The 18,194-nt window shown below is 49.7% G+C and overlaps 1 protein-coding gene across 3 annotated transcripts in view; it reads left to right on the top strand.

The window, feature by feature from the left end:
• The window catches only part of TASOR (transcription activation suppressor), a 1,979,545-nt gene that overhangs the window by 1,083,982 nt on the left and 877,369 nt on the right, over nucleotides 1-18,194 (top strand). The window lies entirely within an intron of this gene.

The following is an 18,194-nucleotide window of genomic DNA, read 5'->3' as shown; positions in this document are numbered from 1 at the left end:
TGTTTGTGCGAGTGGTTTGAGCGATAGAGTGAACAGTATCGCCAAAAGGGGACAGCCTTGCCTTGTACCCCTTTCTAGGTTGAACCATCGCAAGTGGTCAGAGTTAACTGCTATTGAGGCCTTAGGGGACGTATAGACTGCCTTCAACCCTCTTCTAAATCTGTTGCCAACTCGGACCTTGCTCACAACTACCTTCAGGAAGCCACACTCCACCCCGTCGAACGCTTTCTCGGCATCAACCAACATGAGAGCAGGATCTCCTATCATTTTCTTTGATTCATGGATCAAGTGTAGTGTTTTGTGCATCGTGTCTGCCCCCGGTCTCCCTAGAATAAATCTCACTTGATCCGAATGTATCATGTGAGGCATGTATACCGCCAGTCTAGCTGCCAATATTCTGGAGTATATTTTCGCGTCAATATTGAGCAGCGATATTGAGTGATACGATCCGCAGTGCCTAGGATCGCTCTCTCTCTTCTTTAGGGATTACTGCAATCCGCGCCTCTGGGGCTATTCCAGTCTCGACAATGTTGTTAAACAGCTCTGCCATAAATGGGAGGAGGGCCAATAGGAAGGCCTTATAAAAGCCTGCCGTATATCTGTCGTTCCCCGGGGCCTTCCTAAGCGGAAGCCTCTTCACCGCCCTCACTACTTCTTTGGGCATGATAGGAGCATCCATCGCATCTGCCTCTTCACGGGGGAGTTTCGGCATCTCCACCCCTCTCAAATACCCCTCTATTGCCGATCTATCTTGGGGCGTTGCAGATTTGTATAGTTGCTCGTAAAACTGTGCAAATGCCTCTGGAATGTCCCCCATCTGTGCGCCCTCTGAACATCATCTCCTCCACTATTTATGGCAGCCACCTATCTTTCTTCCTTCTGGGCCCTTACTCTAGCTGCTAGGAGGGCATCTGCCTTATCCCACTTCTCATAATGTTTCTGTTTAAGAAGCTGTAATTTTCGGATGCCACTCCTGGAGGAGACAAAGCTCCTCCCTTTTCCGCCGGGCTTCAGAGATCTTCTGCGCTCTATCCTCAGTGGCCGTCCGAGCGGCTCCTATCCAGATGCGTGACCTCCTCCCTTAGTCAGTTTTCTATGAGGGCCCTCTCCCTTTTCTTTTTGGCCCCCTCCCTGATCAAGATCCCCGTCTACTTAGCCTTTCCCGCGTCCCACACAGTTATCTTTGGTATCTCTCCTGTGTTATTCACCTTAAGGTACTCCTTTATCTCAATGTTCATTTCTGTCTGAAAGGCAGGGTCCTTCCACAATGTTTCATTGCACCTCCACTTCAACCCTTTATGTGGGTGGGCTACCAAATTTATATCGGTAAAGACCATGTCATGGTCTGACCAGGAGATAGGTACAATCTCTGAGCGGGTTGTTGCCTCCGCTAGTTCTTGAGAGAGGTATATGTAGTCAATTCTAGTGAAAGTGACATGGGGTGCTGAATAAAAGGTGTAACCTGTTTCACTTGGATGTAATCCCCGCCATATATCCCGTAACCCATATGTCATCAGCATCTCCACTACCGCTGCTCGGCCACCATCTATTGGTTCACTCTTATCAGGGTTTTCTGTCTGTCTGTCCACCTTTAGTATTCGCCCAGAGATTGAAGCCTCCTTCGAGTAGCACATGCCCATCGGCTTCCAACATTCTTTTCGGAACCGTTCGTTGTAGGAATCTGGTTATCCAGTATTGGGGGCGTACAACGTAAACAGTGTGAATGTTGCTTTACGTAGAGTACCCACTATCATGAGAGCCCTACCCTCCACATCTGCCCACACCTTGGTTATCTGTAAATTCAACCCCTTTTCTAATGGGTATCCATACTCCAGCTTTTCTGAGCGGGCCTGATCCCCCCAGTATTCCGTTCCCACCCTAGCCTGTAGAACCTTTCGTTCCTCCCTGTGTGCGTATTTAGTCTCCTGAAGAAAGAGCACATCGGTCCCAGACCTCTGGAACTCTCTAGCCACCAAAAACCTTTTTATGGGGGAGTTTAGCCCCTTGACGTTAAGTGTACAGACTCTGAAAGGTCCATCTTTCGTTGAATTAGGTTTTATCGCCATTTCTTTCTACTTGTATACATTTCTCGCAAGGCGGGTCCTGACCACCCATGCCCATCTATAGAACGCTGTAGATCACAATTCTCATAGTGATAGACAAAATTCTTCCTATCCCTCTCTCTCCCCAACCCCTTGCCCCTGTAGCGGCATCCGATCCAGCTTGGTTGTGAACTTCCAGCCAGTGTTGGACCACCAGTGAGGACCGAACCTACCAAGGCCTCCTCCCGTAAGTTCCGAAGTAACCATTGAGCCCCCATTCCAGCCCCCCTCTCCAAAATCCCCAAATGCAGTACATTTGCCCTTCGATTCTTCGCAAACCTGTCTTAATGACAGTTACATCACAAGATTGATCGAAGTGAGTTGCAGTAGATCACCTTCCCACCTCGTTTCGTTATGTCCGCCCTGGCGAGTTCCGATCAATTCTACCGACCTGAGCAGTATAGAGGTGGCGAACTGGAGTGTGGCGATTAGTCAAGTACTCGCTTCTGGGGTCGCCGTTCTCATATGTCGCTTCTTGCAGTTCTCTTAAGGAGAATCATATCACTGTGACTAAGATTCTATGCCAACAACAAAGTCGATCCCAGGAGTGTCGGTATACAGTAAAAGGCCGTTCAGAGATCTGCCCCTGGTGAGGCGTTCATCTTTCTGTACTTCCTAGACCCCGGCATCCTCCTCGGGCCCTGTATGCGTCATTGTCTATCATCTTCTTTCCTTTCAACCTTGTTCGCTTCGTTCCCCTGGTCACCGAGTAAATCCGTAGTGCAGTTGTGAATGTCCTCCTCTGATCAAAGCCACATCGTGTTGTCTTCCCATTCAAATGTGAGCGAGAATGGGTAGCCCCAACGGTACCGATCACCTTTCTCTTTGAGCCATTTGGTGACTGGTATACACATCCTTCTCATTGCAAGAGTCAGTGATGATAGATCTTGGAAGATCTGCAGGGTACGCCTTGCTTTCTTGAGGATTCTAGCTTTATCTGCGTAGTTATGAAACCGTGCCAGGACTGTTTTTGGGGCCCCTGCATCCTCCTGCTCTGTGTGTACAATGAATCTTTGGCTCATCGATAGTCATCTTCGAATAGAGGTTTCATGATCTTCTGCAGGGTCCTCTTCAGGCCGTGCTCTATTTTTCCTTCTCTATCTGGGATGCCAAAGATGCGTAGGTTGTTCCGTCTTTCAAGATTTTCCAAGTGTTAGGGAGAATTCTCATAAATGGTTGATTTCCTTACCTACTGAGTCCCTCAACAGCTTTGCTGGATTTAAAGGATTTATTTTTTTCACCTGGTAAGAGTGTGAGCCTTTTTTCCCACTCTTACATATGTTTTGCCATGTGTGTTTCTACTTTTTGTGTGATCTTGGGCACTGGAGCCTCACCTACTCCAGGGCACCATATTTATTATGTGTGTTACACAGCACCTTCAGTGCAGTGACACAGGGTTGTCTTTTAGACTTCCCACCGACTCTTTTCTGGGGCTGACTATAGTCCCCCAGAAAAGGGTAAAGTTGCCATTAACTTTACCTTAGTTATTTTAAACCACAGACCCAGTACACCCTATATTCCATGGAGTATTGGAAATGGTTAATTCTTATCCCTTTTTGTCTGTGCCTCTTGGGGCATTGTTTCGCTCCCTTTACGTTAAGACATGGCTGGTGGCAGTGTATCTACCCTAACTTTTCTACCGGATTATCTTATATAAACGTGGTAATGTTTTAGGCTATTAGCCTCAAACATAAACCCGCTTGACCAAATGCATTTTATTTTGGGTCCGGCCCGGTTTATTCGCCATTTCTTTTTGTAAGTCTTTCTCGTGTTTTACTCTGCACGCCAAACCAGGTTTGGTCCCTTTGTTCCGCGCTTTTCCGCGGGTTTCCACATAGAAGCACTCCTTTAGGCGCCTGAGAGTCTGGGTAGGCAGGATGTGAGGGAGGGGTTTTAGGACCCCTTATATGGGTTCCCTTGGTAACCCAAGTCGCACTCCTGTCTGATTGGCTAAGGGGACTGGCCTTGCCAGGCCAGCCACCCTGCTGTGCGATTGACAGCCAGGCTGTATGAATGGGGGACAACTGCATAAAAAGCAGGTCTCTGGGACTGGAAGAGCAGAGTCCCCACTGCAATGAAAGAACGAATGAGGAACTGGAAGAAGAGGACCCTTACAACGACTGAACCGCCCGGTGAAGCCCTGCTGCAGGTCTGAATCTCCAGAATCTGACGACAGAGAAGATCCTCCAGGAAACTTCTTCCCTTGAGCTGGTGGGACCAACCAGTTCACCCAAACTGCAAGCCTTGACCCCTCTTCTGGTCAAATTAGCTGTACAGAGCTACAGTGGGCCGGCTAGCCAGGAAGGTTGGATCCTGCTTGGGTTTTAAGGAGATCACCTATTATTCGTTGCTTTGCTCTGCTGCTGGTTTCTTCCTTGGGTAGCCAGGCCCCTCCAGTCTTCCTACTTCTGATCAGTCCGACAGTCGCTTCAGGAACCGTGAGCCTGCAGGGACTACCAGGAACGTCTGCCTCAGCTACAGCTCCCACTCCGTTTTAAGGTACTGTCCAAATCCGGTTGTTCGTTTCGTTCAGCCGCGGTTAAAGTGTTTGAAATCTTTCTCCAATCGAGGGCTTGTCCTTCTCTTCTCTTTGAACTAACTTTTCTATCAACCAACCTCATCCGGAAACCGTGCCACGAACTTTACTGCAAACTACCCTGAACTGTAGTATCTTGAGCAAAAGACGTTTGAACCATTGACTTTGACCCTAAGCCTTTCCTATCTGATTTTATCATTTTAGTCTCTCTTGTTCGCTTACCTGTTGGTGTGGATCAATTTCTGTTAACTTTTGTCTTTCCCTCCCTTTTAAATCGCTGGAGTGCCGTTTTGCTCCCACTTCATTTTGTGATCTCAACTTGTCTGGAATTTAAGGGAAGTGGTGTGTGGTGTATTAAGTGATTTTTAGACTGCTTATAATAGTGTAATGTTATACAATTGAAGAGTGAAATAAATGTATATTCTTTTACTTGAAAACCTTGAGTCACTGTTTGCCTGAATCATAGTAATTGCTGTCCTATGTGTAACTATTTGATACTGCTCACTTACTCTTGAGAGAAGTCTGGCTGCTCCACTAGTGCTGCCACTTTAACTGTGTAGTACAGGCTTGTACCAAAGGTGAAATTGTACTGTCACTTGTAGTCTTAATTGTGTGTGGTGTTCCCAAAGGGTACTGCATATAATTCTGCCTAACACCAAGTCGTCCATTTTCAGACAGAACTCTTCTTCCCTAGCTTCTATCTCTGCGATCCTCTGGTCTATTTGAGACGCTAAAGTACCAAGCAAGGTTTGGTTATGTTCAACCTCCTCCAGCCGTTTTTCCATTTTGTCAGTTCTCTGTGTTATTTTGTCTACTTTCGCACCAATATCTGCTCTCATGCTTTTGATTTCATTCAATAAGGCTGCCACGTCAGCTTTAGTTACGGCCGCTACTGCCCCTTAAGTCGACATCACTGGTTCTAGTGAGAGTCCTGGATCAATATGATGCGGGGGCGAGCCTGTACGGAGCAAGTTTCTGCCTTATGTCCATGCGTCCTCTAGTCAGGGTTTTATCTGTGAATTGTACTCTGTGACTGCAGGGCTGTTACCCCTCAAGATCTTCCACTTCTTATTTCAGTCTATGTGCAGGTGTAGTCCTGGGCAATTGTTCCATCCATTTCTCTTGGTGTTGGTGTAGGACAAGTTTCTTCTCTCCTGCTGCTGGGCTATCCGTAGAGGAGGGGACACACCCCAATGATGGGGGCCCAACCCTCTCTGTGCCAAGTAGAGTTCAAGAACACAGAAATCTGATGTGTATCGTAGGGGTGCGCCGTGAAAAGGAGACTATCAATGCACGGTCTCAGACCTCCTTTCGTCAGGCCTCACTATTGGCTGGAGTACGTATTGTACGATTGTCAATCCAATGGGGATTTAGCAGTTCGCGGGAGGCCTCTAGTTTTCACGGCCGTGGCAGGTACTCCTAGAGAAGGGCACACGCCCCAATATCAGGGGCCCAACCCTCGTGCAACTTCTCTTGGTATGTTCAAGTTTGCCTTCCGCTTTGGTGTATGCAGTCCTCACCCCGCTTCAGTTTTTCAGAGTACCCTCTTGGTTTGCTATATGCAGGCATTCGTTGGTCCGTATCTTTGTAGCAGGGGGAGCGAAGACATGTTACAGGTGAGATTCGAAAATAGTACAAGGGGAATAACAGTTTTGGCTGCGCTAGTTGCCACACAGAACACTTATGGTCAAATGCAGCAGTTGTAACAAACATGGCCCCCCTTGGAGACCACAACTTGAAATTAATGGTATGTCAGATATGAAATTTTGCTGTAATAATTTCTGCATTTGTTTAATGTTTCTAAACAACCTTATTGTTACTGGAAATGACAATGTATGTTGTGTAACAGCCTTGAGGACGACCAATTGGTCGAAATACGTGTCGACAGTGGCTGTAGATTTATTGGTCTTACCAATAAATCGGTGTTGGAAACCAAACGATTGGTTATGAATTAGATGGACTATTTGAGATCATGTGCAACTGATTTAATTTTGGGTGACTGCGCAGTTGTGCCACAAATCTGACAATGTTACAGGTGAGGGTGGGCACTAGGGCCTTTTTAGCACTGAGTCAATTATGTAAGTCCGGAAACTGTTCCTTTTAGCTCTGTTCTCCGTGTTGTGTAGTCGGAGAGAGGTTGTTATTGGCGAAGGACTAAGTATTTTTTTTTTAATAACTTTATTTGGATTTAAACAGCAAACAACATAGATATAAACATAGGCATTCATCAGTAAAACATGGCGGCATTGTCAGTGGTAAAGGTGACACAGGACGAAGAAGCAATGATACAATTGCGACACAGGTAATAGCTGGCAATACTGGTTACGTCTTGTGTCCGTGAGTTAAGGGGAGGCTGAAGGGGAAGAACAAGGAGGAGGGGAGGGGAGGGGGAGAGAGACGGGGAGGGGAATAGTCTCAGTGAGCATCAAGCCATTTGCCCCATATCTTTTCAAATTTACGGGGGCAAACCCTTGCATTATAGATTCGGCGTTCCAGAGCTGCGCATCTGTTTAGTTCATTGCTCCAACGGTTCGGGTTTAGTGGGTCTGCAGAGCCCCAGTTTGAAATGAAATGATATTTTATTTATATCGCGCTCGTACACAAGTGTTTCAGAGCGCGACCAGGCAGAAAGGGAGGGGAACAAAGAAAAAACAGAAAACGGCGATCTTACTAGGCCCAGTGACATTTAAGAAAGCGCAAGTGCAAGGGAAAGGAAAATGGGGGAGAAGTGCAGTTGGTGGGGGGGAGTGGAAAGTGCGAAGCAGAGGAGAGGAAACATAAATAAATATTAAATAGAATAAATAATAAATAAGGGCTTTAAACCATGGTAGTGCAGCCAGTAAGTGGCAGGTGAAAGTTAGTCAGAAAGGTATATCTGATAAGTGCAGAAGAAATGTGGGAATGGGACTGTATGGGTACAGATACAGAACTCTAGTGCAGATGGTGGCCTGGAGGCAGTGCAGGAGGGTGGCAGGGTGAGCAGATACTTGGGCCCGAAAGAACAGAGGGTTGCCAGGTGCACAATGTCATGAGAAGAAACAGATCAATAGGGGACAAGGGGGGGCAAAGGCAGAGGCAAAGAGGAAGGTCTTGAGAAGTTTCCGGAACCAAAGATGTTTTTCCTCAAGTTTCAAGGTGGCCGGGAGGCTGTTCCAAAGGGAGGCACCAGCCGAAGACCGAGATCTACCCCCAGCTCATTCTTTTGCAAAACGACTAACCCTGAGGGAGTTTGAAGTAGAGGAGCGAAGGGCTTGGGTGGGGAGGTATTAACAGAGGGATAGTTGAAGGTATTTTGGACCCAGGCCCCAGAAAGCCTTGTGGACAATGCAGAGGGTTTTAAATTTAATCCTTGCATCCACTGGGAGCCAATGAAGGGATTTCAAGTCTGGAGAGATACGATCCCCGGGCTTGAGGCCAAGGATAAGTCTCGCAGTCCTGTTTTGGATTAGTTGTAGAGGGCGGAGAGTGGAGGCAGGTAGATTTAGGAAGAGGCTGTTACAGTAATCCAGTCTGGAAAGAACCAGAGCTTGGGAGACAGTGAGCTTTTGAGGGAAGGAGAAGAAAGGTAGAGTACCTCTAAGGAGGTGGAGTAAAAAGTTAGATTTTTTGGAGACATCAGAGATGTCAGCATGAGATGAGCGGAGAAGGAAAGTGTAGTCAAAGATAACCCCAGTGTTCTTAGACATGCAAGTGGGCGTGGGAGGAGGGCCAAGGGAGGCCGGCCAGAGAGTGAGAGCAAAGGTTGGAGATGGTGTACCAATAAGGAGGATCTCAGTCTTGTTGGCATTTAGACATAGATCATTGGTGGCACACCAATTTTGAATGGCGATTAGACAATCGGAGATGAGGGAAGGAGAGGAGGAGGCTGAAGGAAGCCTGAAAATTAGTTGGGTGTCGTCAGCACAGCACTGGAAAGTGGAGCAGAACATTGAGATGCAGTAAGCGAGAGTTGCCAGGTATTGGTTGAAAAGCCAGGGCGAGAGGATAGACCCCTGTGGAACACCACATGTGAAGAGGGAGATAGAAGATAGGAAGGACGCAAGTTGTGCCTGGGAGGGTCTATCAGAGAGAAAAGAGGTCAACCAGGCCAGAGCCTGATCAGCGATGCCGAGGTTGTCACGAAGACGATTTAGTAGGGTGGCTTTGTTGACCATGTCAAACGCAGAGGAGGGGTCAAGTAGGATGAGGACAGAGGGAATGTTAGAATCGAGGTTGGAGAGCAGGTTTTCACGCATGTTCAGGAGAGCAGTTTCCGTACTTCTGGCAGCTCTGAAGCCAGATTGGTGGTCATGGAGGGAGCCAACAGAGTCAGAATGGAGATTAAGCTGAGATATGGCCAGCTTTTCCAGGATCTTGCCCAAAAAGGGAGTAATGGAAATTGGGCGGTAGTTTGCCGGACATGACGGATCAGCAGGGGATTTCTTGAGGAGAGGATGCACAAGGGAGTGTTTAAGAGGGGTGGGGAAAGAGCCAGAGGCAAAGGAGAGGTTGCAGAAATCAGCAAGGGTCGGCGCAAGGGTGTCAATGTGGTCCTTAATGGTTTGAGGAACAGGGATGGACCTGTTTTGATGAGGTTTTCATAGATCAGACTTGTCTAGATATCTCATTAGGGGAGAAAAGAGGAAATGAGAAAGGGGGATGAGGGGTAGCTGAGGGAGGGTCAGCCGGCTGAGAAGGAGAGGGAGGAGGAGGGGGAGCGGAGGAGAGGGAGCGGAGGAGAGGGTGGACGAGATGTCCTGGGTTTTAGAGATACAGTGCGAGGCAAGGGCATTGCAAAGATCCTGTGAGGAGAGAGGAGGGGCGGAGACTGCAGCAGGTTTGGCCATCTCCTTGCAGATTTTGAAAAGTTCGGCCGAGTTGTTAGATGCCGCAGAGACGCGGGCTTGTATGTGGACTCTCTTCTTAGTGTGGACAGCAAGTCGGTATTGCCTTTGGAGCAGGCGGCAGGCCAGTTTGTCAGAGGATGAGCAAGAAGCCCTCCATTTCCTTTCCGCCACCCTACACTTCCGTTTAAGTGTAGCTAGATCAGTCATACCAAGAATTGCACTTGGCTTTGGACTTCAAACGGATCCTCATGACGGGGGCAAGAGTAGCATAAATAGAGGAGTAGAGAAGAAAGAGGGCTGTGTCAGGGTGTGAGTCAGCCTGGGGTTGAAGAGGGGGGGAGAAGGTCACGACTGACACACGCTTCATGGGCCGGATATCTGAGAAGGTCGGTGGCAATCTAGGAGTGGACTTGGCTTGAGGGGAGGGGATGGAGAGATGAGAGGAGGCAGTGATCACTCCAGGAGAGAGGAGTGGTAAGAGGGGTAGAGAGGGGGAGGCCGTATGAGATCAAGACATCAAGTGTGTGGCCATCCAAGAGAGTCGGGCCGGAAGGAAGGATGGAGAGGGAGAGTGAATCGCAGAGGTCACGAAAGAGTGAAGATGAGGGACAGTTAGAATCAAGATGAATGTTGAGGTCACCAAGGAGGAGAAGTTGAGTGGTGGAGGCCAAGAGGGAAGAGGAGAGGTCAGTCCACTCAGAGAGAAAAGAGGTGATTTGACCAGGGGGCCGGTAGAGAGTAGCAACAGTAAGAGAGTGGCTAGGAGAGAGCGAGAGCCTGCAGACTAGGCATTCAAACGAGGAGTAAGCTTGAGTGGGAATAAGAGAGGCAGGGATCCATTCAGGTAAGATAAGGGCTACACCCCCTCCAGGCCGATTGGATCTGGGAGTTGAGAGGATCTTGTAGCCGTCGGGGAGGAGAGTGTCAAAACTCGTGATACATCAAGGTCGAGTTCTTCTAGGAGGTGACAGATGTTAGACGAGTGTTTAACGGCCGAGCGAGAATTTAGAGTGGCGAGATGGAGAAGGTTGCCAGACTTAAAGACCTTCCGGGGAGGGGTACAGATCGTAGGTATGCCCTGCAGAGGAGTGGAAGGAGCTTGAGATGGGGCATAGGAGGAGGTGGAGGAGGGCAGGGTAGCCAGAGGAAGAGAGTAGGGGACAGCTGGAGATGAGAGGAAGTTGATTAGGCGAGGTAACTGCCTATCAAAGAGGAGGAGGTTGGCCTGAGGGCCTTGCACATGACAGTACCATTTAGATGTTAATAAAGACACTGGAGGAGTCAAAGAGATCCATACGTACTTCCCAGCGGGTTCCACCATTAATGGGAGAGGAGGAGACCGGACAGAGCACAGAGATCTTGTGAAGGAACGAAAGAGGATGTCAGTGAGGGTTTGTCTGGCAGAGGTGCTGGAATAGGTATCGGCAATGGGGAGACCAGGGTTAGAAACCAAGATATCCTTTTTGAATGTCTTCTTACCAGACTTAGTGAGAAGGAAAGGAAAGTTGATAGAGAAACAGTTGGAATAGATAGGAGAAACAGATAATGCCATCGGCAGGTAGAGAGAGGAGGCAGTAGGAGAAATATACAAGATCAGAGGTATGGAGCGGTCACTGGGCTAGCAGGTAGCAATGTAGGTGAACAAAACACACCCAAATTTGACTTTCCCAAACACACCCAAATTTGACTTTCCCCAAACACACCTAAAATTGACTTTCCCCAAACACACCCAAAATTGACTTTCCCCAAACACACCCAAAATTGACTTTCCCAAAACACACCCAAAATTGACTTTCCCAAACACACCCAGATATTGAAATACAAGGCAAAAGCTAAGGCACCAATTGGTAAAAGAAATGAGGTGGGATCATAGGTGAGTGCTCAGACGAGAGCATGAAGACCAGTTAAAAAAAAAAAAAAAAAAGTTTGCAGCGATAAGCCTTTTCCCCGCCCCCAGCGCCACCGCAAGAATTTTTTTTTTCATACTTTGTCAAGTCACTTCTCCCCAGATGCCCAGGAGTGTCATTTTGGGGTCTTTAGGAATTGGCGTCTCTAGGATGGTGGAAATTGTATTAATGCAATCCCCCCAGAAGACTTGTAATACTTGACAGTCCCAGATCATGTGGTAGAAGGTGGCCGGCTCTCGCTTGTATCTAATGCTTGTCTTATCCTCGGTCCCTCCCCATCTGGCCATGGCTGTACGTGAGTAGTATGAGCGGTGCAGTATTCTGATTTGTATCAGTCTGAGTTTGGCTTTTATCCCAATCTCTCGGGGGGACATTAGAGCATCTATCCAGTCCTCTGGTTCCAGATCACTCAGGTCTCTTTCCCACCTTTCTTTCAGCCTATCGAGTTGTTTAGCCCCAAAGGAGTTAAGGCCTGGTAGAGGGTGGAGGTGACTTTGGAGAGGATTTGTTGCGGGAGACCGTTGGTCTCTATGTGGGAGCAGAGGGGTATGGTTGTGTCTGGGAACTGGGTGTGTATGGCATGAGCTTGTTGTGCGTGTCGAAACCGATACATAGGTGCCAAGCCAAATTATTCTTGCATGGTATCAAAGCTTAGGAGGCGACCCTCTTGGATCACATGTGCTAGTGTGGTTATCCCTTTTGTTCCCCAGTGTTCAAAAGAGCCCATTTTCACTATTTCTGGGAGGTATGCGTTGTGCCATATGGGTTGGGATAGTGTTGGTTTTGCCTTCCAGACAACCAGTTTGTGTGCATCTCTCCAGGCGTGACAGATATGGCGTGACATTCTTGGTAGTGTCGGGAATTGGTTGTCGTCAGCATACAAGACCTGTAGTGGCGGCACCGAGAGCATGGTCTCTATTTCAATGCAGATGTGTAGTGTGGGGTCTGCGTGTAACCAATCCTTTACCACCCCTATCTGTGACACCAGGTAATATGTGCGTATACAGGGTAGACCAATGCCTCCCTCCCATACTGAACTTTGGAGTGTATTGAGGGCGATTCTGGGTTGTTTCCCTCCCCATAGCAGTGTGCAGAGATTCCTATCGATGAGTGCAAAGGTTTCATGGGGGATGGGAAGCTAGGCATTTTGGAGAATGTATAGGAGTCTTGGGAGTGTCATTATTTTAAACAGCGCTGCCCTGCTCATTAGTGATAGGGGGATTGATTGCCAATGGGAGACAGCTCTGTTAAATCTAATACAGGTTGTAGGTTGAGTTGAAGGAATCCATCTAGAGTCTGGCCAATGCGTATTCCCAGGTATTTAAACTCTCTGATACAGACACGGTAGGGGCAAGTCCCTGGGATCGCAGGCTCGTCTCCCTGGATCGGGAAGTAAATGGTTTGGTCTCATTCACCTTTAGGCCGGCAAAGGTTTGGTATTCCTTCAGGATAAGGGATACAGTCCGGTATGAGATCATTGGTGTAACTAAGATATATAAGGAGGTCGTCTGCGTACAGCGAGAGCCGATCCTCCCCACCCCCTGGCCAGGCGAATCCGGACCAATTTCAATTGCTAGTGCAAGTGCTAGTGGCTCAATAGCGAGGAGGAAGAGGAGCGGAGACAGGGGGCACCCTTGCCTGGTTCCTCGGCCCAGAGGGAATGGTCTGGAGGACTTGCCGTTCACCCTCACAGTGGCTTCTGGGGATGCATACAGGAGTTGAACCCATGAGATGAACTTTGCCCAAAGTTAATTCGGGCCATGATTGCCCATAGGGCGTCCCACCCCACGGAGTCCCCAGGAGGGCCAGTGGCGACGATATTTCCGAGGCTCTACTCAGGGCAAGTTGAATTCTACGTAAGTTCATGCAGGTGGATTTATTGGGCATGAATCCACATTGATCTGGGTGAACGAGTGTCTCAATCACCTTGAGCAGTCTGTTAGCTAGTGCCCTTGCGAGGACCTTGGCTTCTCCGTTGATCAATGAAATAGGGCGGTAGCAGGCACATTCTTCCAGGGGCTTTCCGGTTTTATGTATGACTACTATGCATGCCCTCCTGAGGTCCGGGGGGAATACGCCTTGCTCTTTACTGCGTAGGAACATGCGGTGCATGTGAGCCGATAGTGTACCGCCTAGGCATTTCCAGGTCTCCGTTGGGAACCCATTGGGGCTCGGAGTTTTCCCTGGTTGGAGTTGAGAGCGCCTCCTGGATTTCGTTCTCAGTGATTTCGGTGTCCAGGAGATCTGTTTGTTGCTGTGACAGTTTCGGGATCTCAATCCGGTCGAGAAAGCAAGAGGGCTCTAGTGTCGGGTGTTCGGTTGGTGGAGTATAGAGTTTCTTATAGTAGGCGGCAAATGTTTCCACTATGTCTGAGTCTTCCGTCAACAGCGTCCCCTCCGGAGATCTGATAGCTCGCACATGTTCTTTGCTTTGTTCCTGTTTCTCTAACCAGGCCAGGGTTTTATTTTCCTTGTCTCCTTTTTCATAGATTTGGCTCCGGACCAACTAATGGGCCGTTTGCGCATTATCCAGAGCTATGTTGCTGAGGGCTTCCTGCGCTGTAACCAGGGCTTCCTTTGCGTTAGGGTTGTTGTGTGCAAGGAGTTGTCGTTCACATTCTTGTACTTGCGTTTCTGCCTCCCTGATCTTTTGAGTGTGTCGTTTCCGGTGGGCAGATACCACAGAGATGGATTCCCCTCGGAGGACGGTTTTGTATGCCTCCCATATCGAGATCGGACATTCCACTGAGCCTTAGTTTATTTCGAAGTATTCTGTCGTCTTTTTCTCGAGTTCTTCCGCAATTTCGGGAAGCCTCAAGTGGTATGTGTTCAGGCGCCAGTTACTATCCGGGTGTTGGCAAGCATTTTTCATGGTTATAAGGAGTGGCGAGTGGTCCGAGATGCCTCTTGCTAGGAATTCAGCTGATAGAAGCCTATGGGTTGTGTTACGGGGGATGAAGGCATAATCAATCCTTGAGTGATTTGTGCACACTGGAGAAAAAGGAGAAGCCGGCCTCGTCGTTGTGCAGTGATTGCCAAGTGTCCGTTAGCCCCACGGCCTCGGTGAACGCGAAAAGCGATGTCTGGGCGAGTCAGCTTCCAGCCCTCCTATGGGATCTGTCGACTGTGACATCCATAACTTCGTTAAAGTCCCCTTCTATGACCCGCAGGTTGGCTTCCTCCTCCAAGAGTAAGTTCTGCAGTTCAACCAGTAGTTCCTTCGTGAGCGTGGGAGGTCGTAGACCACGGCAAGACCCCATTTCTCACCCCCAGATGTCCGCGAGCAGTATCACATACCGGCCGCAAGGGTCGGTCCATATTTTCCTGACCTGCAGGGGGACTCGTTTATGGACGAGTATCATTGTGCCCCTGGCGCCTTTTGTGAATCCAGCTTGGTAGGTGTGCGGGTAATTGGATCTTCTAAAGAAGCTGTTTTCAGTGCCAATCAGATGTGTTTTGGTAAGGAGAACTATGTCTGGTGAGTATCGATCGAGATACTGGAGCACTAATCTTTGTTTCACACTGGAGCCGAGGCCATTGACATTCCAGGACAATAAGGAGAGCTTGTTGGTGTTTGCTCTATCTGCGTGGGTCTCGTAGTGGGGCATCAGGGAGGATTAATGGTGGTTTAGTGTGTTTTCGGAGTATCCAGGAGTATTCACAGGAGGGAGACGTCCAGAGGTTGCCGTGTGATTTTATGACTGGTAGCTGGATAGTGAGGGTATCATTGGCCCCGCCAGTGGGCAGTTTGATTCCTGTGCCGGTGTGAGTAGGTGTCTTGACTTCTCATCCTGTGATTCCGGATGCCTACACCCATAGAACTCCCCCCACCCTGTACTCCCCCCTCCACACCCCCAACTGGGAGCACCTGTCGCCCAAACATTAAACTTTCAACTAGAAAACTTCTTCGGGATGACCCAGACTGGAGTAGTACTTACACTGCATGATGAGCGGCTGCCGCTAAATTAAAGTTCCCATGGTGTTACGCTGTAGGTCGGGGCCCCGTGGTGCAGAGGCCTCATCCATTCTCTGTGGTGCTGTTGGCCAGATGCTGTGTGGTTTCTGCTTCCGAGCCCGCCGGAGATAAAGGGGGCGAGGGCCGCCTGGGTTTCTGTACAGACGAGTCAGGGGGTGTGCGTCGCGCTCTAGGACCATTGAGGACTTGTGTTTCGAGCCAATTCCATGCATCTTTGGGGTTGTAGAACAGGTGAGTGGTGCCCTCATAATGGACTTTAAGCCTCGCCGGAAAAAACAGAGCGTACTTAATTGATGACGACTGGAGTTTCTTTTTGACTGAGTCGAACAACTGGCAGGCCTTTTGGACTTCCTTGGTATAATCTGGGTAAAACCCAACTCTAACCATTGTATGTGATTGGGCCGGAGGCCCGTGCCATTTGAAGGATAGCGTTGCGGTCTCGATAATTCAGCAGGCGTGCAATTAGCGTTCTAGGCGGGGCTCCAGGAGTAGGTCGTTCAGTGGGCACCCTATGTGCTCTTTCTATGGAAAAGAACTTTTTTTTTGGAGCGAAGACATGAGCCCGCCTGTCTTCCAGGAAAAGTTTGGCACTGGGGCCGCCTTCTTTCTCCGGAATCCCTAGAAACCTGAGATTGTTGCGTCACGCCCTCCCTTCACTGTCCTCAGCTCGGTATTCAAGCTGGGTAACTTTTTGAGTGATTACGGCTAGTTGCTGTTCCAGTCGGCGGACCGTGTCTTCTGTTTCTGATACTCTCTGTTCTGCTTCACCCACTCTAGCCAACAGGTTGCGTAGATCTTGGCGAATGAGGGACACCTCTGTGGATAGGCCTCCAATTTTGAGTTCCAGAGATGTTCTCGAGTCCCCAATCGCTTTCATGAGGTCAGTCAGAGAGATAGGAGGGTCGTGGGACTCCTCTCTGGCACCTTCCTCTTCTGGGGTCTGATTCTCCCGGCGGGGAGGGGCCCCTACAGTGTAAAGGTCCATTCTACTTTGGAGGGTTTGTCTTTTGACCTTTTCTTTTCCCATATCGCTGTCAGTGCACCTGGTATGGTGTCTGGTCTGGGTATTTCGCGTTGCCGTCCCGGGGAGGGTTGGTGTTGGAGGTGGGGGGGGCCTTGCGTGGTTCTATCTTCCGTGCCGCCAGCCAATAAGGGGTGTCCACAGTTGTGTCTGCACATAGGCGGTAGCCAAGGCTATAGAGCGTGCTCCTCTTGGGTGTGGATCCTTCCTCCGAGACTGCCTGTCTCGTTGGGACGGTGCTTTGTGTATTGGGGGTATTCGTCTCTTTAGTGATGTTGCCCCGCAGGTGTTGCTCCACAGCTAGTCCTCACAGCCTCTAGCTGGCGACACAGCGAGGGAGGGGAAGTCTAGGGGTCCGCGGTGGACGCAGGGTGCTTATGTTGGTTGGGAGGAGGGGTGCCCAGTCACTGCGCCCTTGCCGCACCCTGAATGTATGTAGTCTCTGTGGGGGGGGTCTCCCCCGCTGGTGTAGGGTGATGCAATTGCTTCTCCCACAAGTGTGGCGCTGTCCAGTGCTTATCCCTTCACCCCTCAGTTCTTTTCAAGGGGGAGGGGGGGCAGGTGCGCCCGACGGGTTTCGTGGACCTTGTTGCTGGTCCGCTTATGTATGGAGCTCCCTTCCACGTACCTTGCTGTTGTCGGATCCATTGCTGTTGTGTCTTTCACCAACAGGGGAGTGCGGCACTCAGATCCTTTTGTCGTGCCGCGTCTCGACCCAGGGCGCTGCAGTCTTGCTGGCGGTGGGGGGGGAGACTGCAAGGGGGGAGGTTGGCAGTGCGGACCGCACGGGCCCGGGCCTCGAGCACACGCGTGGGTCAGTTCTCAGGATGCGGCGGAGTGTTCCCTTTTTGGTGCTCCGTGGCTTCAGACAGGGGGGTTTGCCGCATCTCAGTTGCGTAGCAGGGGTCGCGGCAGCATCAGGCTTTGGCCTCCGTGAAAGAAGCGTGATTTTTAAATGGCTTTCATCAGCAGGGGATGTTCCGCCATCTGTACGGCCGCCGGGACCGGGTAGCAGTCCGTCGGCGCTGGTAAAATATTGTTGGGTCTCGACATCCGACCCACCAGCACGTTTCTGGCTCGTCTTCTCTCCCAGGGATCCTCAGCGCTCTCAATGTCTCAGAGGTGGAGGGGGCGGGCGGCCGTTCCCGCCTTTGCAGCAATGGCAGTAGGTTTCCCGCGGGCGGTCTCCAGGCGGGATCTGGTGACCCTGGGTCTGAGTCTTCTCCCAAATGCAGCGCCGGCTGCCCCAGTGGGTCCGCCTCTGCTTGTGGAGCCGTTGAGGCAAAATAGTCTCTCAGAAAGGGAATATAATTAGGATAATTGTTGCGGCCACCGGGAGCCGGTGCATTTCGCTCTGCATGCGCGGCTCACGCATACACGGTCCCGGACTAAGTATTTTAATCTGTCAAAATGAAGCATGGTGGCACTAGCTGCTTGTGGGTTTTAAAACTGGTTTCTTTCTCATGCCCCCTTTACACCGCCTAGGTTATTTTGATGTATTCAGGGTTAACAGACCTTCATTGTGGATGCAATAATCAGTTTGGAGGTCTCCAGAATGGTTCTAGGAATATGGCCTGGCTCGGGCCGAGCCCAAACGTCAGTCACTGGTTAAATGGGGCTATTTTATCCCACAGTGAACCAACATAAGCTGGACTCTTAAGAGTTGTGTGCCAGGCACCGCTTCAACCTAGTACGTTTGCTTCGAGCGTGTGAGGTTCCAGGGGGGGAGCACAGTCCGTGCTATGCTAATATTCCTTAAGGGTCGGTGGGTCTGTGTAATCTGACGGTGACTCCTTTCAAAGATAAGGTAGGGGGCGAGAGGGAGA

The sequence above is a fragment of the Ambystoma mexicanum genome, chromosome 2p (assembly GCF_040938575.1).
Source record: "Ambystoma mexicanum isolate Mex_15411 chromosome 2p, UKY_AmexF1_1, whole genome shotgun sequence".
In the NCBI taxonomy this organism is placed as follows: Eukaryota; Metazoa; Chordata; class Amphibia; order Caudata; family Ambystomatidae; genus Ambystoma; species Ambystoma mexicanum.
This window is presented reverse-complemented; position numbering and strand designations above follow the sequence as displayed.